We start from the raw sequence: 19,056 nt of genomic DNA on the forward strand, positions 1-19,056 counted from the left end.
AGGGGTGGCAAAGATGTGTTAGGAGTATATTTATAGTGTAAAAATGTCCTTACTGTCTTGGATGAAAGTCTACACTTTTATCTGAATGCCTGCTTAAAATCTGTGTAGATGATCTGAAACTAGCTAGGGTCAACCATGAATACACTTTGGATTAGAAATCCAAAAGGCTTTTTAAAGGCTGTAGTGACGGATCAACTTAATGAGATGAAATTTAAACAAGTTAAACTTTTTGTCTTGCATTAGAGTTTAATAAGACTAATTGTTCAATGCAAGATGGGAAAAAAGGTGGCTTGATAGTAGCTAATGGTAAAAAAAGGTCTGGATATTTTAGCTCCTTCTCAATCTCCTCACATAAAGAAGGCAAGGAGGAGATCTGGGTGTGGGAGGTAGAAGTTTGGGGAAAAGGGAAGAGCAAAGAACTGAAGAAATGCCAAATGATTGAAGGGAGGAAATTTAGGTGCATCTGATCTTGAGAAAGGATCAAAATGGAGAGAAAGGAGAGAAGGTTGGTGTCCTTTAATTTGTGCCAGCCACATCAATCTATTAAAGTGCTGTTGATCAGAGTTAATGAACTCAAGATACCCAACAAGATACATTTCTGGATGTGGCCATTGTGGGAATTTGTTTTCTTTGACTGTCTTTTTGTTACAAGTTTTATTTTTCTTCTTTCTTCAGTGGGGAAAGTTAGGAGGTAAGAAGTAAAGAAAATGGCCAGATGGCATTTATATAGTGCTTTAAGGTTTGCAAAGTGTTTAACATATATATAATAAATGAAAAATATGCTTTTTATTTGGAAAAAAAGTAATAGCTGCTTGTGAAAAAAAGACAAGAGACTTCTATTCTAGCATAACATTGATAGTTAGAGGAGCAAGGAAAAACCATGTATACTCCAGCTCAGGTATAGCTGAGATAAGAACTCATTCCATTGTAATATTGCCTTTGGACATGAACTTGATGGGATTGATGGTTGATAAGGACTTAGCTAAATGAACTTACTCTATCCAGAAGCTGAGGTAGTGTAGAGTAGTGGGGAGGGAATATTTGCCCATTTGTTCAATATATATATATAAAGAACAAATGGGCACATATATATATATATATATCTATAACAAATGGGCAAATATATGAAGAACAAATATATATATATATATATAAAACCCTCACCTTCCATCTTGGAGTCAATACTGTGTATTGGCTCCAAAGCAGAAGAGTGGTAAGGGTGGGCAATGGGGGTCAAGTGACTTGCCCAGGGTCACACAGCTGGGAAGTGGCTGAGGTCAGGTTTGAATCTAGGACCTCCTGTCTCTATGCCTGGCTCTCAATCCACTGAGCTACCCAGCTGCTCCCCCTGCTGTATTTTTGAAATAAATATCCTTTTGTAAAAGCCAATTCATGTTACAGTTAGCTAGAACTGTAATCTGACAGTGCTTGGGGGTAGGATGTGGAGAAGAGAGACACATTGATGGGGGCTCAAACTAATGAGAGAAGCTGAGAGATAAGCCTAACCTCTCAGGAGATTGTAGAACCTTAAAGGGTTATACAGCTTGCTTGATTCTTGGAGAGTAAGCCAGAGTGCACTCATTATGACTAAAGAGAATATAGAGTCAGATGACTTCTGAGGTTCTATAGTGACACTACTGTGATTCTGTGTTCTCTAGTAAATGGAATCCATTAATTCACCAAAGTAGCTCATTCTATATTTTGGTAACTAATGGAGTTTTTCCTTACCTGAACCTAAAATTGTCTCTTTGAAACATCTATCCCCTATTCCTCATTTTGCCATCTGGGGCCAAGCTGGACAAATTTCATTTCTCTTCTACGATAAATCCTCTAAATTCTTTGGGTAAGCTGTCATATACTCCCTATGCCATCTCTTTTTTCAGGCTAGTGCCCTGGTAGTTGATCCTCACCTGGAATGAGCCAGATCAGGACCCCAGCTTCAGCCCCATTATAAACCTTTAAAATATGGCCCCTCACTCAACAAGGTACTCAGCAAGGTCTTCCATATGTGGCCTGACCAGGCTATGATACAGAGGGATTATCATCTTATTCTTGGAAGCTCTGCCTCTCTCACTGTACTAAAAAATAACTCATTTTCTTAGCTGCTTTATCAGGGTTGATGCGAACTAATCTTGGAACCCATTAAGATCCTCAGATCTTTTTCAGTTGAATGTATGCCTAGCCACATCTACTTCATCAGCTAGATATTCTTGCTCATTTGATCTTCCCTGGCAGCTCTTCCCTCTCAGTGGTAACTCCACACTCCTTGAGCTCCTCACTGGGCAGACAAAGGCATCCACACCCTCTCCCTTTCCCAGCTTGACCAGAGTCCTCAGGGCAAACAGTTTTTCCCTTCATTCTATTTAGAATGTCCCTGGCTGGCAGCTGAGGCTTTTCCCCTTAGTCTGTCTGATAAGTCTGCTTTCCTACTTTCAAAGCCTGTACTTATTACACTAGCCACATCTACTTCATCTTTTTTCTTTTTTTAAATACCCTCACCTTCCATCTTAGAATCAATATTGTGTATTGGTTCCAATGCAGAAGAGTGGTAAGGTCTAGGAAATTAGGGTTAAATGACTTGTCCAGGGTAACACAGCTAGGGAGTGTTTGAAGTCATATTTGAACCCAGAACCTCTCATCTCTAGGTCTGGCTCTCAATCCATTAAACCACCTAGCTGCCCACTACTTCCTCTTGAGGTATAAGAACTTGAGGAAATTTCTTTTTTCACATGATAGTCATTAAAATAGTGAAGGCAGTTAACCAGTTTCCCCTAAATTTTGTCTTGAGTCTAGATCTTTAGTTCCTTTTGCTGATTCTTCTACCACAGGTTCTTCTAGTGCCTCATAATCATTCAGGTTCTCTCTCTTTCTCTGGATGCTTTCCAGCTTGGTTGCATCTTTCTTCATTTGCCTCTACTTCCTTTTGCAGTGGAGCAGTTTCTTTGCTAGCAGTGTCCCCATCACTGAGACCTAAAGGAATGTCATTTACCCCACTCACTACCTGTGAGAAAATTTTTGTTACAATTGTTTAATCATTTAGTCATGTCTGACTCTTTGTGATCTCATTCGAGTTTTTTTTTTTTTTTTTGGCAAAAATACTGGAGTGGTTTGCCATTTCCACTGTGGATAGGGTCCCCCCGTCAGATAAGGTGTCCCCTGAGGGTGGTTTGTATCTTCTTCAGACTCCTTACTCCCATTAGACCCCAACCATCTTCTCTTTCTTTCTTTCTTTCTTTCTTTCTTTCTTTCTTTCTTTCTTTCTTTCTTTCTTTCTTTCTTCCTCTCTTTCTTTCTCTCTTTCTTTCTTTCTTTCTTTCTTTCTTTCTTTCTTTCTTTCTTTCTTTCTTTCTTTCTTTCTTTCTTTCTTTCTTTCTTTCTTCCTTCCTTCCTTCCTTCCTTCCTTCCTCCCTTACTTTCTGCCTTAGAATCAATACTATGTATTGGTTCCAAGATAGAAGAGTGGTAAATGTTAGGCCATAGGGGTCAAGTGACTTGCCCAGGATTACACAGCTAGGAAGTGTCTGAGGCCAGATTTGAACCTAGGACATACTGTTTCTAGGCCTGGATCTCAATCCACTGAGCTACCCAGCTCACCCTTCATTTTAAGTTCTCCCATCCTTTGTTTCTCTAGACTCACCTGCTTGGGCCTCCAAAATCAGAGCAAACACTCCCAGGATGAGTAGCCAGGATAACAATGATCTTCCCCTTTTCTTCCATATTACTATCCTCTTTCTCAGATGACTGATGTCAGCTTCACCCATCCTAGTCACCAGGGCCTCCAGGCTTTCAAGTCTTGAACTCCTGGGAGTACCAAGATGGGAAGTGTGATTCCTTGCCAAATGCTCTCTGTCTCTTATATCTCTCCTTTGGGGATTGGCTCTGCCAAAAGTCCTTTCCTACTAGCATGTCCAGTGGGTATATTTGTTGCTAGAAAGAACCTGCCCTTGCCTGGCAGACATAAGAATGGAAGTGAGATTGAGCTTGTGGTAAGGACAGGAAACCTTCAAGAGGCATTGTTGGGGAGTCCCCAGTCCCCTGTAGCACAGTGCCATTGGCACACTCGGGGAACCTAACTATTATTGGAAACAAGTTGAATTTGGGAAGTTTGAAAGGCAACATCCACCTTTAAGGAGTTCCAGTCAGATGGAAGACAGCCTGGTCCTCCGGAAGCCTCTGGGAGACAGTCCCTGCTCTCCAATAGCCCACATTCTCATGGGACAGAGTATCTATCTTTAGGAGGGGATCCCTGCCTTGAAAGCTTACGCGGTTTCAGATTAATTTTACTACTAGTGATTGTCTCCTTGATAAAGGCTTCTCGTGTTGCTGGCTTATGTTTCAGGCTGCCTCCTCAGATCTGCTGACATCCTGAAATCTTGTTGTCTCTCTGGCTTCTCAGAACTCCACATCTCAGACTCAGCACAGCAGCAACCTCTCCTACCCATCATGGTCAGCAGCCACCATGATAGCCCAGCAACCATTTCGAAGGGACTTGAAGTAGGCATTGATCTTGGCAACACATTCCCATGTGGAAATTGTCCAACAAGGGAAAGTGGAGCTCAGCACTAATGAGCAGGGAAAAAGGGTTGCCCCAAGGCACGTCCCCTTTACCAACCCAGAACGTTTAAGTATCCTCAATGTGTCTGCTGAGGATAAGAGCCCAGGCAAGGAAAAGACCACCATCACTCGTGACAAAGGTCATCTGAGCAAAGAAGAAATTGAGGGGATGGTTCAGGAGGCTGAGAAATACAGGGTTAAAGATGAGAATCAGAGAGATAAGGCATCTTCCCAGAACTTACGTGAATCTTATCCTTCCATGAAGGCTGCAGTAGAAGATGAGAAACTCCAAGGCAAAATTGGTAATGAAAGCAAACAGAAGATCCTTGGCAAAGGTAACAAAACAATCAACTGGCTAGATAAGAACCAGACTGCTGAGAAAGAAGAATTTGAGCATCAGCAGACAGAATTGGAGAAGGTTGGCAATTCCATCATTACTAAGCTGTACCAGAGCGTAGGGGACATTCCAGTGGGAGGCATGCCAGGTGGGTTCCCAAAGGGGGAACAGGTCCATTCAGAGGAGAGCGCACTCAGGGAGTAAGGGATAAGAAGCCTGGAAAGGTGGGATGGAGAAGCTTTGAACTCCAAAGATCAGATTTTGTATTTGTTCTTAGAGGTGCAAGAGAACTACTGTAGTTTCTTTTTTAAAAAATTAATTAATTAAATTAACTTAGAATATTTTTCCATGCTTCCATGATTCATATTCTTTCCTCCCCCCTCCTGTAGCCAATGAGCAATTCAACTGGGTTTTACATATATCATTGATCGAGACCTATTTCCATATGATACTAATGTAGTTTCTGGAGTAGAGGAGATGACATGGCCAGACCTAAATTTTAGGAAAATCATCCTGGTCACTGAAAAGAGGAAACATTGGAGAAGGGGAGACCTGAGGCAGGAAGACCTACCAGCAGGCTATTATAATAGTTCAGGCATGAGGTGATTACCTGCACCAAGGTAGGTAGTATGAGAAGAAAGGAGAGGATATATTGGAGAGATGTTGCAAAGGTGAAACGGATGGATCTTGGCTACCGATTAGATATGGGGGAAGGTGGGAGATAGTGAGAAGTCGCATGACTCCTAGGTTTTAAGCTGAGGGACTGGAGGGTGGGGATGGCGTTGCTCTCACTAGTAATAGAGAAGGTAGGGTTTAGGAAGAAAGATAATGAGTTCCATTTTGGACATGTTGAATTTAAGATGTCCACTGGAAATCCAGTTCAAGATACCTGAAAGGAAGGAACTTGTGTACTGGAGTGAAAATGATGAAAACCTGGCATGGAACTGATCATCTCATCTTTGAGCTTGAGATAAAAGAGAGAAGGCTGAGCACTCCCTGACATGCACTCAGATTTAGAGCCTGGAGATTTCAAAGGCTCAAAAAAAGGATAATTGGGATGATACAGACCAAAATTCTTCAAGAGATATAAACTCAGGGACGTGGGAAATTTTAAAGAGTAAAAGTCAGAGGAAACAAAGAGCAATATTTTCAAGGAAAAGGAAAAAGGATAAGTTGTTAGATAAATGTGGACACATTAAAAAAATTCAACAGCCATCTTGGATTTATAAACGATATGGTTGGAAGAAGGTGTGTCGCACTGAATGAAAACTAAAGTATGGCATATGCTTATAAGAATAATGGCATAAACAGGAAAACCTAGAATGAGTTGAGACTATACTCAAAGTAATTAAATGGGTGTTTTCTAATTTTTATTTTTAAAATCCTTACCTTCTATCCTAGAATCTATACCAAGTTTTGATTTTAAGGCACAGAAGAGCAGTAAAAGCTAGGCAATTTAGGTTCGGTAACTTGCTATGGTTCACATAGCTAGGAAGTATGTCAGGCTGTATTTGAACCCAGGACTTCTTGTCTCCGGGTCTGGCTCTCTGTCTCCTGAATCACCTAGCTGCCATAAAGGGTGGTTTTTAAAAAAAAGGTATATTAGGAAAAAGAAAAAAGGAGAAGGCCATTGCTTAAGGGATGATACTGGTGACCTTTATCTTCCTTTTTATTTCTCTACCAAGATGCCCTGAGGAGTCAATAGCCTTGGATAAGAGAGAATTGAGAATAAAAGATATGTGAGAATGAATGAACATCAGTTGATCAGGATGAACGACTTCTTTAGGTAATGAAATGTCTAATATTGGAGCCCCCATCAAGTGACCTCCACAATATCTTTGAGAATGGGAGAAGCAGTGTATGATTAGTGAAGGTATATGTTCTGATTTTCAGCACAGGGAAGAGAATGATCTTGGAGTCTCATGAATCAGTGAGATTGATTGGCAACATTCTAGAATGGATTATCAATGTGATGCTTAGCTTGAACATCTAGATGAGGAAGGGGTCACCTGAGAAAGCCAACATGCTTTCATCTAGCGCTATTCTTTCCAGACTAACAAGACAGAAGTTAGAGGTATAGAAAGCCAAGAAGGGTTATTTCTGTTATGCTCTCAGAACTGAGAATCCAGATTCATGGCCCATTGCTGAAGGCCATCGAGTTCACATCGATGACAAGGTCACACATGGACCCTGATATCTGCAAGGCAAGATTTACAGGAGGATAGATTTCCATCTAGGCCTCCCTGTGTGATTCTTTTCTTATTAACACTCCCTAATTAATGATCAATATTCCAACTAAGCCCCAGGTTAATACAGATGAACACTATAGGTTATTATTGGAACCCTTACAGACCCCCCAATAAACCTACAGGAAAACCCCATCTTTATATGTACTGATATAGAAATCATCCTAAAATCACCCTATAATAAACCAGCAAAAAATGAGTTAACGTTAGAGATTCTAAATTCCCCAGCGAGGCTATACCTGGATCCCACAATCTCTATAAACAAAATGCTTGGAAACAAGCTCCCCCTGATCCTTGAAGTGGAACATGAGCAGAAGGAAGACAGGGAATGAAATATTAGAGCATAATTACCCTCCGACAACATCAAACTATTCTCATTAACCCCATCATATAAAAAATCACTTAGCCACCCCGCTGTCCACCTCTCTGCAAACCTAACCTTGAAAAATATTAAAATATATTTGAATCGGGCTTAGGGTTATTATATCTTTATATCTTATTATATCTTTGAAATCTGAAATGAATTGTGTAACTGTGTAATCAACTAGCTAAGGAATCATTTACTGATCATGCTTATGATTGGCTTGACCTAGCTGGAACGCACGCCTTGAACCTCGCGGATGAATTACTCTGTGATGAATTTTTCTTATCAAAGCTTTGCATCTTTTGTTTAATAATTATAGAATGTCAATCAAACACATCTTGTGATTCAGTGTTGATCATGGAATATCCATGCCAACTCTGCATGTAACTTCCATGGCAACTCTGTATTTGAACTCATGAAGATGAGTTTTCCTGATTCTAAACCCAGTGCTCTGTCCACCGCACTGCCTGGTGTTAGGCACTAGAGTTATACAGAAAGGCAAAAATAGTCTCTGTCCTCAGAGAGCTCACATTTTAATAGAAGAGACAACATGGAAATGATAGGTACATATAATATTTAAAAAGGTTAGAGGAGAAGAATTGTTCTTACTCTATCTTTGAAGCAGATATGCCTTTGTAAAAGTTAATCAATGTTTAAGTCATTAAATGCACAATGGACACAATATCAAATCGTGTAGGAAATATAGCCAATTGGGGGTTTGAACAGATGGCAGTCAAGAAGAGAACCCTGAAACCTCTCTGGGAAACTGAGGACCCTCAGGGGCAGCTGTCACAGGTCTGGCTCTGAGAGAGGACCAGAACATAACTGGCTACGTAACAATCATAATAATTACAATAATAGAATGACATCAGAATAACAATTTATCTCAGGACCACTTTTATTCAAACCCCTTAGAAAAAGAGAAGAAGAATAAGACAACAACAATAATACCCAAACTCTCTCTCTTTCATACTGATAGGACAAATCCTGGCTATTGAAAAAAACAGACCTCAGAATATCCTGGAGAACTCGATCAACGGTACTGCCATCACACCATTATCACAGACTGAACTTTTACCCACAATTACTTGGATTTAAAAATGAGCCATAAAATTTTAGGGATAATAGATGTCATTATACCACATACTCATCACCTCCAAGTTGCACGAAACAAAAAAACCTTTCAAAATATAAAGAACTAACAGAATAGATAAAACCCACATAGGAACAGAATGAGGTACATGCTCTCCCTGTCATCTTGTTTGCTACTGGAGTTGCATTAGGGATGCTTTCATTGAGCCTACAGGGTTGAAATGACATTCTAATGCCTCTATTCAACTTCACAAAGCAGTTATTATATGCACTTGTGCAATAGTTTTTAGAACATTTAGTATAAAAGAATAGAAGTGTGCCACGGTGTTCCAGGAACATTTCTATCTAAATCCCATCAAAGAGATCAGAATAAAAGTAATAATAGCATCACTTCAGGAGGTCAAAAGGCCCTGTATTTTTTCAGTATTTTTAGTTTTCCCCTTCATTCGTGGAGACCTGAGCTTCTCCTTACCTAAGCAGACAATTTTTGTGAACTGTGGTGGCCAAAAGAAATCATCACCTTGTGTTTTGGTGATTGCATTCTTCATTACATTCTCAAGAGAAACATGAAATGCCCCTGGGTCCATGTGTTAGGGGTCTTGCCAGCTTGGTATATACTATATATATATATATATATTCAGTCCAACTCTTATCTGAGTAAGACTCCCTCCTACAAAATCCTGAAGACTAGCCACCCAGTCTCTGTTTGGAGATCTCTAACGAAGGAAAATTCATTACTTCCCAAGGCAACTCATTCCTTTTCAGAATAATTCTAATTATAGGAGAGTTTTCCTTACATGGATCCAAAATACATGTCTTTAATTATTATCCATTCCTCCTAATTTGACCCTTTGAGGAAAAATAGAACCAATCACCTTCTTCTTCCATATGCCATACCCAAGTCTTCTCTTTTTTTTTGTGGTAGACGTGGCTACTTCTTCCCATTTATCTTTAATGACAATCCCCAGCAGTTCCTGCTTAGGAAGAGAAAGATATATTTCTGAAGTAAATATCTGGTCAGAAAGATGCCTGAAAAATAGAACTTGGATCTTTGGATACAGAAATGATAGCTTCTTGTCTAAGAATGGATTGCATCTGATGAGAGCTCACTTAATACAGTTACTTAGAGACTTCTGACTAGATTAAAAAGGATTTAAACTGAAATTGGAGCAGGAAGGAACAAAATCATCTATAGATCTACTAAACTAGACAGAAACAATGGAGATTAGCAGACGTAAGCTACCAAGTCAAATATCAGGGAAGGACTACAAGTTTAGAAGAGATAATATCCAAGTTGGGTATATGTTTTAGGTCATTTTTATATCACTTCTGACTCTTCATGATTGTATTTGGGGTTTTCTTGGCAAAGATCTTGGAGTGGTTTGCCATTTCCTTCTCCATTTCATTTTACAGATGAAGAAACTGAGGCAAACAGGGAGAAGTGATTTGCCCAGGGCCATACAGCTAGTAAGTGTCTGAGGTCATATTTGAACTCAAGAAGATAAGTCAAGAAGATAAGATAAGATTCCAGGTCTGGTACTCTAAACACTATGCCAACTAGCCATCCATGTCAAGACATCAAAATAAAGTCAATGTCCTTATGTGTTCTATATGCTCAATATAAGTAATGAAAAAAGATAACTAGAGATGTTAACACAAGAGAAAACTTTAGTGGAAGAAAACCATTGAATTTAGAATCAGAAACTAGGCATTCTAAGATTATCCCTGGTGTTTCCTTTTTGTACCTTGGGCAAGTCACCGACCCTTTCTAGGCTTTAATTACTTAGTTTACAAAACAAGAAAGTTGAACTAGATTATTGTTAAAGTCTTCTTGGTTTCTGAATCTTATGAAAATTATGATGTCGCTGAAACTTGACTGGATGTCCGTTGTTGACTCAGAGCTGACTCATACTGACTCGTGAGATCTAATTGTTAAAATTTCCATGTGAGCACGTTCACCTCAGAAATGATCAAACGCTACAAATCAGGGCACTTCTTAGTTGTGTGCCTGGCAAAGCCATTTAACCTCTCTGATTCTCAGTAAAAACGAGAAAGATTATACTTATAGTTCCTTCCCCAGACAGGAGTTGTGAGGATCGAATTAAACAAAGCATCTTAAGTGATTAGTCTTAAAGCACTAATCAAACAACTTATTAAAATGATAGAATTATGGACAATCGCTGGATTCAGAAGTGATAAAAATCAGACCCCAAATGGAGGAGTGAATAGATCAATGACAAAGTGTTCTCCAGGGGAAGGATACCAGAGATATGGGCTTGGCCAAGACCTAGTTACAATTTTTTTTATTTGTGGCTTGAATGAAAGCATGGGTGATGTATCACTTTTCAGATGACTAAGCCAGAAGGGATAGTTAACACACTGCAGAGGCAAAGTCAGCATCCGAAGCCATCTTGCCCAGGCAGAATAATAGGTAGAATGTAATAGGAGGAATGAGATGGGAATTTTAGATGTTGTGTTATACCAACAGAATAGAAGTGCTTTAAGAACGAGGGCTGTTTAATTTTGGCTGTCTATGCAAGAGCCCAGCACATAAAATTATAGGTCCTTGATATGTCCTTATTGTGGTGGTTGGATCAGATTGAATTAGGAATAAATGTAAATTCTTACATATGATTAAAAATAACTATAAAAACAGGATGTGTATAAATAATATATATTTTTTAGGAAATGAAAAGACCCAGAGTCTTTATTACATTGTAAGTCAATAGTGTATCATGGCTAGCTCCCCAAAAATCAATGCCTGGATTGATGGATTCATGTTCATATTAAATTAATTTATTGAAATTTGTATAACTTTAAGTTTTCAAAGCACTTTACATCTTCTGTGTGAGGTAAGTGGTTTTATTATTTAAGTTTCACAGATGAGTAAACTGAGGCTTAGATAGATTAAATAACTTGCCTTGAATATTTTTGAGGTAATTTTTGATCAGTATGGTTCAAACTATATGACCCTTGTAACCTTGATATTCAAAGATTCTATTCTTTTTTTATAAAAAAAAGCAGCTGTGGTAGCAATATTTTTTGTTTCTTTGGGAACTCCTTATCTAATTCTTTCTGCTGATTTCTTGGTGTATACATACCTGTTTCACTCTTTTTCCATGTGAAGAAGGTCCCAGCAAAGCTCAATACCAGGATGACAACCAACATAACGTTCAGTTCTAGTGGGTTGTTTCAGAGTGGGCTTTCCAGGGACTGTTAGGAGAAAGATATGTAGGTAAATGGGAGTAAGCCCCAAGAAAAAATGGAGGAGGAGGAAGCAAGATAGTGAAAAGAGAGAAAGATTTTTTTGTTTTAGTTCCCTAGCACATATTCTCCATGGCAATCTAGAACACACAATGGACCCAAGTTTCAGTGGAGAAGCCAAGACAAGGTTACAATGAGTCATTTTTCAAGCCCAGAGTAACTTAGGAAGATAAATAGATAGATAAGTCTATGGACACTAAGATAGGAGGTAGCCAGGAGCATGGAGCAGCAGCTATAGCAGAGGCATGACAATTCTAGAACCCAGGGAATATAAAAGGACTGAGACTAAACATGAAGGAAGGAAGAAGTGTATCAGAAAAAAGAAACCTGGGGACCCTTGAATTAGGAGTGGGAGCAAGAATGGGTGTCATCTGGCAGCTCTTTCATCCTTTACCTTCTTCTAGGACACATATCCAAGGCTGACAGGAGTAAGTTGCTAGTGAGCATGAATGCCAAGCTGAGTACTTAGCACAGAACAAATCCCAGAAATTTAGCTGTGGCTCTGAGCCCAGAAGCTGTGACTCAGTTCTAACTTTTGGTCCAGTATGTAACCCTGCAATGAAATAACCAACGCAGAAGATCAAGACCAAAAGGAAAGTCCAACACTAACATAAAATCCAAATTCAATAAGTAGGCTTGAGAAGTGAGCAAACAAGAAAAGAACCTGACCATAAAGAGCTTCTATGGTGACAAAAGCTCAAGACTCAAAAGGGGTTCCACAGTTCAGTGACTTTGATTCTGTAGAATCTCTCAGCAAGTTAACAGTGACTGAGTCCAACAGGAATCTATTGAAACTCTACTCTATGTAAGCCAACAGACCCAAATTGTAGAGCTTAGACCTGGAGGATAGTGAATAGACTTATCACCAGATCACACCATTTTGGAAGCACTGAAAATTGTGAAATCAGAAGGATGCAAAAGGACAGAAGCTCAGGCAAGAATTCTCATCTACCTCCATTCCCTTGGAAGTGAATGGAGCCAAATCCTAATATAAAGTCTAAATTCAAGTATTCTGGAAGGATTAGCAAACAAAAAGAACCTGACCAAAAAAAGCTACTCTGGTGACAGGAAAGATCAAGACTCAAACACAGGAGACAATGACTTGAAAACATCTACAGGCAAAATCTCAAAGAAAAATGCCAAACTGGACACAGTTGCAACAAAAACTAGGAGAGTTAAAGAAAATTAAAGAAGGAGCTAAAAATGATTTTAGTTTATTTTTAAAAAAATTATTTTAAAGAATTTTTCCATGGTTACATGATTTATGTTTTTCTCCCTCCTCTTTTCCCTCTCTCCTCCCAGAGCCAACAAGCAATTCCACTGGGTTATACATGTATATGTATCATATACATTCAACACTTATTTCTATATTCATTTTTGTAATAATCTTTTAAAAACCAAAACCCCACATCCTATATCCATATAAACAAGTGTTGAATCATATGTTTTTCTTCTGCATTTCTATTCCCATAGTTTTTTCTCTCATTGTGGATAATATTCTTTTTCATAAGTCTCTCGGGATGGTCCTGTATCATTGCATTGCTGTTAGAAGTAAAGTTGATTACATTTGATCATTCCTTAATGTTTCACTTTCTGTGTATGATGTTCTTGTTCTGCTCATTTCACTCTGAATCAATTCATGGAGGTCTTTCCAGTCCATATAGAAATCCTCCAGTTCATCATTCCTTACAGCACAATAGTATTCCATCACTATCATATAATACAATTTGTTCAACCATTCCCCAGTCGAAGGGCACGTCCTCATTTCCCAATTGTTTTTGCCACCACAAAGAGTGCAGCTATGAATATTTTTGTACAAACATTTTTCATTATTATCTCTTTGGAGTACAAACCCAGTAGTGGTATGACCGGATCAAAGGACATTCATTCTTTTAAAGCCCTTTGGGCATAATTCAAAATTACCTTCCAGAATGATTGGATCAATTCACAACTCCACCAGCAATGCATCAGCATCCCAATTTTGCCACATCCACTCCAACATTTATTGTTTTCCTTTACTGTCATATCGGCCAATCTGCTAGGTGTGAGGTGGTGCCTCAGAGTTGTTTTGATTTGCATTTCTCTAATCAAGAGGCATTTAGAACACTTTTTCATGTGATTATTGATAGTTTTGATTTCTGCATCTGAAAACTGCCTATTCATATTCCTTGACCACTTGTCAATTGAGGAATGACTTGGTTTCTTATAAAAGTGACTTAGTTCCTTATAGATTTGAGAAATTATACCTTTGTCGGAGATTTTTGTTTGTCACTAAACTCCCTTGTCTCTTTAAAAAGTCCTCCCTTTTCTTTCCCAATAGAATAAATTGTCTTTCTGCTTTCACAATTTTGTTCTTCAGAGCTTTCCATCATTCTCTTTTTAAAAAATAATCCTTCTTAGAATCAATTCTCACTATTTATTCCAATCAGAAAAATGTAAAGGCTAGGCAGTTGGGGTTGTGTCTTGCCCAGGGTCACAAAGCTAAGAAGTATTTGAGGCCAAATTTGAACCCAGAACCTCCCAGCTCTAGGCCTGGTTCTCAATACACTGTGTTACCTAGCTGTCCCATTTTCCATCTCTCTTGAGTTCTCCTGTAGAATTATTGGTAAGGGGACCCTAAAAATCCTTTCTGATAATGCTACAATATTCTCTTAAAGTTTACAGTACGTGTTCTTGCCTTATATTTTACAACCTTTACACGGTGGGGGTATTTTCTTCCCAAGGTTTCTGTCCATAACTCTTATTGTAGCAAACAGTACCTATTTATTCATCAGAGCCAATTGCATGAGAGCACATGGGTAAAACTTTCACCTTTGGGAGGGTGAAGTGATCAGCACACCAAACCAAGAATTTCTCGTCTATTCATCTAGCAGAGACAGAATTCTCACAGTTGTCTAGAGAGTTGAAGTCAATTAATCAGGTATTCATTTAGACTACCTACTCTGTGTCAGGTGCTGTGCTGGGAATGGAGATATAATGACTAAGAATGAAATCATCTCCACTGGAAATGAGCTTATATTCTAAGAGGTGAGACAAGTATTTATAAATAGCATAAAGAACATAAAGTTTAAAAATTCAAAAACATGTTCATTTGTTTCAGTTGTGTCCAATTCTTCTTGATCCTATTTGGGATTTTCCTAGCCAAGAACCTGGAGTGGTTTGCCATTTCCTTCTCCAGCCCATTTTACAAATGAGGACACTGAGGCAAACAGAGTTAAGTGACTTGCCTAGGGTCACATAGCTAGTAAGTGTCAGAAGCTGGATCTGACTATAATTAGTTTGTGATCATGTCTATATATGTCTGAAGGAGCGGGTCAGGGGCCTTAAGGAGATTGAGGAAATGGGAAATTACTGAGTTTGAGAGAACATCTACAAGGATATTAGTATTCTAGTAAAAGATAGAAGGGGACACTAGGTGGTGCAGCGGATATATCTCTGGACCTGGGGTCAGAACAATTGATCTTTTTAATATCAAATCAGCAAATTTGCCCTCAGACACTGACTAGCTGTGTGATTCTGGGCAAGTCACTTTACCCTGTTTACCTCAGTTTGTCTCTGTAAAATGAGCTGGGGAAGAAAATGGCAAGAATGAAAGAAATATTGTGGAGGCTCACTCAGCAGGACCTGGCAGCTGCAGATATATGGAAATGGGGAGGTGAGAGAAAATAGAGACAATTGCATCATCTGATTCAATGGGCGAATGGAAAGATGGTGGTGATCTCAACAAGAATAAGTAGTTATTGAGAGGAGTGAGTTTGGGGAGAAAGAGAATGTGTGCTGTTTTTGATGTGTTGATTTTCAGATATCTATGGGTTATTAAATTAGAGATATCTTGGGGCAGCTGGGTAGCTCAGTGGATTGAGAGCCAGGCCTAGAGACGGGAGGTCCTAGGTTCAAATCCGGCCTCAGCCACTTCCCAGCTGTGTGACCCTGGGCAAGTCACTTGACCCCCATTGCCTACCCTTACCACTCTTCCACCTATAAGTCAATACACAGAAGTTAAGGGTTTAAAATTAAAAAAATAATAATAAAAAATAAATTAGAGATATCTAAGAAGCATCTTACTGGGGTCTGCCTGGAACTCAAGAGAGAGACTAGAGCTCAATATTTAAATCTGAGAGTCACTTGCAGAGTTGCCTAGTGGTGATGGAAGGATGTGGGAAGGATAAGAAAACAAGTGAGAGGAAACATTTGTCCTCTGATTGCTCCATTGCTAAACCACCATTTTCTCTCCTTCTTTCTAAAATTCAGTACACCACAGACACAAGGTCAGTTCACTGCAATGGGCACAGCCTGTTCTCTCTTGGAACTAAGTGGAATTAGCTTCATAGATGATGTGGAATTGGGATGTTATAACAAAATAAATGGGAAGAATATGTTCAAAGTACCCTGAATTCCCAAAGCATTGGGAGTCAACTATGTCACTGAGGTGCAGAATTTATTGGTGTACCATGAAAAAATATTTTCCCAGTTTGTTGCTTCTCTTCTAATAAGTGTAAAGGATGAGATCTGGACCCCTGTCTTCCTGATTCCTGAGACTAACTCTTCATCCCTTACACCAAACTTCAAGGTGACCACAAAATAAGAAGGGAAACTTCTCAGGAACCAGGAAAGACCTGGACTTTGGCAAAAAAAGGTGAAGTTTTACCAACATTGGAGGAGGAGAGAGAACATGGGAGAACATTTCTCTATTGAAGAAAGTCTCTGAGAATCTACCAAAGGACAAAAGATCATCTCTAAGCATTATTAGTCTTGTCTTCCATGTGATCCACCCTTCAAGTCAGAAAAAATAGCCTGAGGTTGAGCTGTGGGATTCCTCCTACGTCTCACTTTCCATGGTCATTCAACTGCTAGCCACAGTTAGGGAAGTGAATAGTGTCATGTGTCTGTGGGTGGCTGGGGGAGATCCAGGCCAGAGAATGGGAGTGAGTATGAGAGAGATTCCTAAGAAGAAAGAACAACTTAACCAGGAAGACCAAGAAGAAAAGTGAATGTTGTCATAGAACCTGATTTACTCTCCTTTGTTCTCCAGGCCTTTTGACATGCTACATTATCAGGATCATCCTCAACTCTTATATAGCCAATCCATCACCAAATTTGTAATTTCTGCTTTTACCATATTTCTCATATATATGTATATGTTATCTCTCCCCCTCCCTCCCTCCCTCCCTCCCTCCCTCTCTCTCTCTCTCTCTCTCTCTCTGTATCTGCCCTTCTTTCTACTGATAAAGCTACTAACCCTTATTACCACAAGTCTGAACTATTTTAACAACCTTTTATTTGGGTTTCCTGCCTCTAGTCTCTCCTTATTCTAATCCATCCTTGCTCAGCTGCTAAAATGATTTTCCTAAAGTGCAGATCTGACCACATTACCTCCTTATTCAATAAACTTCAGTGGTTCTGTATTCGATCCAGAATTGAATGCAAAGTATTTGAGCATTCAAAGCCCTTCACAACCTGCCCCCTTCCTACCTTTTTATTCTTCTTATTAGTTCTTTCTAGGTACTTTACAGACCAATCACTCTGCCCTGCTGTACACCATAGCACTTCATCTCCAGTCATCAAATAAAGGGCTCTGATAGAGAAACTGAAATAAGTCAAAGTTTATCATCTGTTTGATTTATGATAGTCCAACACATGAGATGGTATGATAATATGGCTTTGATATTTGACAGCATGGAGGCTCATGGCAGTTACATATGTTTATCAATGACTTGAATGAAAGTACAATTGGCATTTCTGGGAACAGACTCAGAGCCCCAGCAGGTTTTTGCTTAATTTCTACCTTTTTGTCTTAGAGAAAAACTGTTAACTCCTTAACTGTTGGTTTGCTAAGAACTTAACTTAAAGCTTTCCTAGAAAACTGGATTATAATGTTTTCCAATAAGAAAAGATGTGAGTCATAAAAGGAATTACAGGGAGGAATCCAGATTTTTATCTTAGATAAACCCATCCTGTCTGTGTCCTGACTTGCAGGGCAGAAAGGTCTAAACACACAGCCTTGCCAGTCTGTGTTGATCTTTTGATGGGGTCCAGATAAAAATATCTATTAGAGTCCCTGTTTCTCTCAATGGCTTCCAACAGCTCTGCACATGACATGAGACCGAAAGGGAGAGCTACTGCTTTGGATTCTATGGTCGGGGTCCAAAAAGATCTTGTCAGTGCAATGAGACTAATTGAAATAGAGATCAATGTAAAGCTATATACTTTGGTTGAAGAAATCACTAAAGTACAGGCTGGAAAAGCTGTGGATATCAATATATCCATACTGTAGAGATTGAAAATTAATATTCAATATTCTAAGTATCATATTTAATAAGATTTATTAATAATAAATAAGATAAAAAACTATAGCAAAGAGGGAGCCAACCCAGCCACATAAGTGGGGAAAAAGAGAGAGAAGGAGGAGTTATAGAACTGTATAAACAAAACATAACCAACCACAAAATATGGTGGAGAGATTAAAAGGAATTCTGGGAAATACTAAAGGAATTCTGGGGAATGTAGTTCAAAGGTACAAAATCTCCACTTATACAATCTATCTATCTATCTATCTATCTATCTATCTATCTATCTATCTATCTATCTATCCACAGAATATAGCAACTTCTCAGCTCCTAGAAATTTAAACCAATTTAACCTAAAACTAGTCATCTGCCATATTCCCAAGAATTATAATCATTCTTTAGGGCAATGATCTTCAAAACTGGATATACACATTTCAAGGTATGTAGGAAATAATCCACAGGAGTATATCTTGTGGGCACAGCCTGCTGAGATATGGGTCACATCTTATTTTTGCTACTTAAATAGAACCAAATCACTTCATTCAATGGGGTGCCCCACCACCCAGAAATGATGATTTAGAGAGGGAAAAATGTTCCAATAGCTTCTGTGGGTGCCTAGGTTATTGTTTGCTATACCATGTGGCCATTTCCTGGTGTACTGCTCTTAGATGATATCATATTACTTCCCAGCCCTACCCCTTTTCCTATGGTTGGGTGGCCTTGTTTTTCAATGTCTCCATGACAGGAGCAATCATGTGGCTATAAAAGTACCCAAAATTCAAAGTTTTAAAAAACAATGGAGCATATTTAATTACATGACATACACAGAAATATATTTTTCATGAAAACAAAAAGGTTTTCAGACTATTACTATTTTAAATGGCTTTAAATATTATTTGTTCTTCATTTTAA

This window comes from Gracilinanus agilis, chromosome 2 (genome assembly GCF_016433145.1).
Source record: "Gracilinanus agilis isolate LMUSP501 chromosome 2, AgileGrace, whole genome shotgun sequence".
Taxonomy (NCBI): domain Eukaryota; kingdom Metazoa; phylum Chordata; class Mammalia; order Didelphimorphia; family Didelphidae; genus Gracilinanus; species Gracilinanus agilis.